Here is a 4,846-nt window from a genome sequence, read left to right as displayed (position 1 = left end):
CTTCCTTCCTTCCTTCCTTCCTTCCTTCCTTCCTTCCTTCCCTCCTTCCTTCCTTCCTTCCTTCCTCTTTCTCTTTCTCTTTCTTTCTTTCTTTCTTTCTTTCTTTCTTTCTTTCTTTCTTTCTTTCTTTCTTTCTTTCTTTCTTTCTTTCTTTCTTTCTCGTCTTTCTTCCTTTCCTTCTTTCTTCCTCCTCCTCCTCCTCCTCCTCCTCCTTCTCCTCCTCCTCCCTGAGCTAGGCTCTCACTCTGTGGTTCAGACTGGAGTGCAGTGGCATGAACAAGGCTCTCACTGCACCCTTGAACTCCCAGGATCAAGTGATCCTCTGTCCTCCCCTTCCCCAGTAGCTGGGCCTACAGGCACATGCCACCAAGCCCTGCTAATTTGTAAATTTTTGTTGCCATGTTGCCCAGGCTGGTCTCAAACACCTGAACTCAAGTGGTCCTCCCACGCTGGCCTCTGAAAGTGCTGGGATTGGAGGTGTGAAGCACCTCTCCTTGGCCAGTGCTGGATTTTCTGGTTCTTGGTTTACAGAGCAGGTGACTGAGGGTGAGCTGAATTCGGAGACTTGCTCATCCCTCATACTCACACCTGTGACGGAGCTCACAGTGTCTTCCCTGACAGGACATTTATTTGCATTGCTTTTAGGCGGGGGCTCTGTGACCCTGTCTCAGGCACACCTGCCTGAGCCAGGGTCGTGATTCCAGTCTCCTCACCTCCTGATTCTTCTTGCCTTCCTGAGGGCCTGCCTGGCTTCCTGTCTGTCTGTGTGCAATTGTATGTACAGGTCCTCTCTAATGACCCTGTGTGGGCTTTCTGTGGCTTAGGTGGTGGGTGTAGGGTGTGCTGTTGTGAGAGTAGGCTGCTTTAGAAGGAACAGTGCCAGGCATTCAGGATGCCCTGTCCCCCGAGGAATAGCAAGGGCCCACCCACCCCATCAGGAAGCACCTCTGTGGCTGACAGATGGAAGCTGGAATCTTGAGGCACACGATCTTCATGGTTGTGTAGGGGCCATCAGTTTCCAAGTACCCGGTGGTCTACCGTGAGAACAGCAGTGGGTCCTCAGGGCAAGAAGAAGCCAATGGGACATAGAGAAGCAGGGAAGGCAAGTGGGACGGTGGGGTGCAGAAGGAATTCGGTTTCCTGAGCCCTTGGAGGAGTGAACCATCCACCCCAATGGCCTCTGCCCAGACCACTGTGTGGCATGGGGAAGCAACTTTCCACACAGCTTCCTCTGGGAGAAGCAGGTTTGTAGGCTGCTCTTCAGAAGAACAGCATCCACTGGGGGGCTCTGTAGGCCTCAACCTCATCACTGTCCACCTGGTGACAAGGGCTTACTGCTCCTCCCTCTGCAGCTGGGTGGAGGGAAGAAACAGAGAAATCAAACCCACTCTTGCAGACACACCTGGGCCGATCCACAAGTGTCATTTGATTGCAGCCTAATAAAAACATTCCCAGATGCTAATTATTACTCTCATTTTTTTTTTTTTTGAGACAGAGTTTCACTTTTGTTGCCCAAGGTGGAGTGCAATGGCGCCATCTCAGCTCACTGCAACCTCTGCCTCCCAGGTTCAAGCAATTCTCTTGCCTCAGCCTCCTGAGTAGCTGGGATTATAGGCACACGCCACCACGCCCGGCTAACTTTTTGTATTTGTAGTACAAACGGGGTTTCACCATGTTAGCCAGGCTGGTCTTGAACTCCTGACCTCAGGTGATCCGCCTTCATCAGCCTCCTAAAGTGCTGGGATTACACGCTTGAGCCGCCGCGCTTGGCCTCTCATTCTTTTAAATGAGGAAATGGAAGTCCGGAAATACACTAGTTAACAGTAGCTGTTGTAAAAAATAAACCACCAAATGTATAAAGATTTAAAAATGACAGGCAGGGCACAGTGGCTCATGCCTGTAATCCCAGCACTTTGGGAGGCTGAGGCAGGTGGATCACGAGGTCAAGAGATTGGAGACCATCCTGGCCAACATGGTGAAACTCCGTCTCTACTAAAAATACAAAAAATAGCTGGGCATGGTGGTGCATGCCTATAGTCCCAGCTACTCTGGAAGCTGAGAATTGCTTGAATCCGGGAGGTAGAGGTTGCAGTGAGCTGAGATCGCGCCACTGCACTCCAGCCTGGGTGACAGAGCGAGACTCCGTCTCAAAAAAAAAAAAAAAAAAAATATATATATATATAAATGTATATATGTGTATACACACACACACACACACATATATAACAAATGTTTATTTCTCATTCATTTAAATTTCAATGGAAATCTCAATGGGTGTTCATTCTCAACTCTCCTCCAGGGCACAGCTCAGGGATGTGGTTCTATGCTCAGGACTTGTCATTTTCCATAAATTTGCCATGCTTTGTCCCCCTGATGAAGTTGATTTAAATTTGGTGAGAATAGCATTTTAGAATTAGAGCGAACCATAGCAACAAATGGTCCAAGTCATGTATTTTATTGAATAAGAAACTGAGACTTAAAGAGATTGGGAGGTTAACCAAAATCTCAAAATTAGGTAATATAAAAAGTAGGTCATGCATTTGGTTTTAAAGACGCATACAGATAAGGCTTTTTTCCTCCTCAATAAATTAAAAAACAAAGTACAGATTAAACTCAGCTCCCAAGTGCAGACATAAAGTGTGGGGTTCAAAGTTCTTCTACAAACCTTGGTTTGAATATTTTGGCAAGGAAAAAAGAAATGCATGTGGCTCTGGTAGCAATGTCTTTTGAGGAGTAACATTAGGCTTCTTTTGCAGCCCCCCACTTAAATGTCCATCTTTCTTTCAAAATATTTGTTCCTCTTTATTGGCTTACAGTGTGTTCCCAATAGGTGGCAAGTGAGGTTTCCTGATTAACCATCAAAGGGGTGAGCTTGATTATATCTTAAATTTGGTATTTCCCATATTCCCAATAAACATGTAGTGTGAGGTTAGGACAGGAGGAAGCAAGGAAACAGACAGTCTGCAGACCCTCATAGGGCTCTTGAGTGTGGCAGGTGGGACCCTGCTTGTAGGATTAGGATGCAAAGGGCTGGCTATAAGAGAAGAGGAAAGGAGAACAATGGAGAAAGGTGAGTCAAGATAGTTGACTGTTGTAGTGCAGATAGCACATGTAGGGAGGGGAGGAAGGCGTGATGGCTATATTTCATCTTTTGATTCACTTCTCTCTGAAGCTGAAGAATGAAATCAACTCTCTCCTTAGGAGATGAAAATCCAGCTTCACCATCTCCATTGCAGAATGTCTGCTTGTCTCACTAAGTGGACTTCCATATGTGGTGTGGATGACATGAACTGCACAGGGCTAGGGGCTGACCAGAACAAAGGTCAGATTCTAATCTTCAAGCATCATACTTATCTTTTCACCACACCCTTATCTTCCACTTCCTTCCACCAAGTAAAGGGTAAAAGAAAGAACAACAACAAGAAAAACTGTCAACAGCAATGGGGTGTGATCTGCAATAAAGCCCTGAAAACCTTCATTTGCTGATATCAATGCATTCAGGACAAAAACCATCAGTGCTCCTTCCTGATTGGCCTTGAGATCAGGCAGGCAGCCCTGACGAAACCCGAACTAGTGGGGTCAGGAGACACACACAACATGTTGAGAAGATTGTTATCAAAATGCAACGTATGGGTGGCCCCTTTCTCTTTTGCTTCTAGGCACTTCAGGAGCCGCGGCTTAAGGTGCAGACATGGCCAAGTCCAAGACCCACACCACACACAACCAGTTCTAAAAATGGCACAGAAATGATATCTAGAAACCCTGATCACAAAGATACAAATCTCTTAAGGGGGTGGACCCCAAGTTCCTGAGGAACATACGCTTTGCCAAGCACAAGAAGGGCCTAAAGAAGATGCAGGCCAACAGTGCCAAGGCCACAAGTGTAGGTGCCGAGGCTATCAAGGCCCTTGTAAAGCCCAAGGAGGTTAAGCCTGAGATCCCAATGGGTGTCAGTCGCAAGCTCGATCAACTTGCCTACATTGCCCACTCCAAGCCTGGGAAGTGTGGTTATGCCTGCATGGCCAAGGGGCTCAGGCTGTGCTGGCCAAAGACCAAGACCAAGGATCAAACCAAGGCCCAGGCTGCAGCTCCAGCTTCAGTTCCAGCTCAGGCTCTCAAAGGTGCCCAGGCCCCTACAAAGCCTTCAGAGTAGATATCTCTGTCTGCCAACGTGAGGACAGGACTGGTGCTACCCCCGCCCCCACCCGGGCTGCCATCTGCATGGGGCTGGGGTCCTCTTGTGCTATTTGTACAAATAAACCTGAGCCAGGAAAAAAAAAAGACAACATGTGTTGTATGCTTATTTTATTTGTACATACAATAAGTCGAGGTTTGCATAATGATTGTTTAAAGTGAGATAAAAAAATTGTAAAAAAAAAATAAGTCATTGGTTTTGGACAATATGTTTCATTCCTGTTTAGTTGTTTGTAGTTGCCAAATCTACAAAAGTGCAAAACTTTAAAAAACCCTGGTTAAAATCTCTTGGAAAACATACAATCTTCCAGAAATTCCTCTGAGTTTTCCTTTAAGTTCAACAACAAATGGAAAGAAGTTGATTTGTTGTCCTTCAACCCATGGTAACAAAGGTGGAGGTGTAAGTTTGTAGTTTGAAGAATTTCATTCTTATCAATTGTGTCGAGCAAAGTTGAAATAAATTACATTAATTTTAGGTAAATTAGTTTCCTGAGCTCTTTTAAAGTCTCGAGTGATTTTTTTTTTTTTGTATTTTGTACTTTTTTTCCTTTTGTTTCTCTCATTTTCTCAGTTTTCTTTTCTTTTTTTTTTTTTAATTATACTTTAAGTTCTGGGATACAGGCTGGGTGTGGTGGCTCACGCCTGTAATCCC

The 4,846-nt window shown here is 45.5% G+C and overlaps 1 pseudogene; it reads left to right on the top strand.

Annotated features, from left to right (window-relative positions):
* The first annotated feature begins 3,691 nt into the window (after positions 1 to 3,691).
* On the top strand, positions 3,692 to 4,153 carry LOC105553610 (annotated as a pseudogene).
* Positions 4,154 to 4,846: the final 693 nt, after the last annotated feature.

The sequence above is a fragment of the Mandrillus leucophaeus genome, unplaced genomic scaffold, assembly GCF_000951045.1.
Source record: "Mandrillus leucophaeus isolate KB7577 unplaced genomic scaffold, Mleu.le_1.0 Scaffold1169, whole genome shotgun sequence".
NCBI classification, from domain to species: Eukaryota; Metazoa; Chordata; class Mammalia; order Primates; family Cercopithecidae; genus Mandrillus; species Mandrillus leucophaeus.
This window is presented reverse-complemented; position numbering and strand designations above follow the sequence as displayed.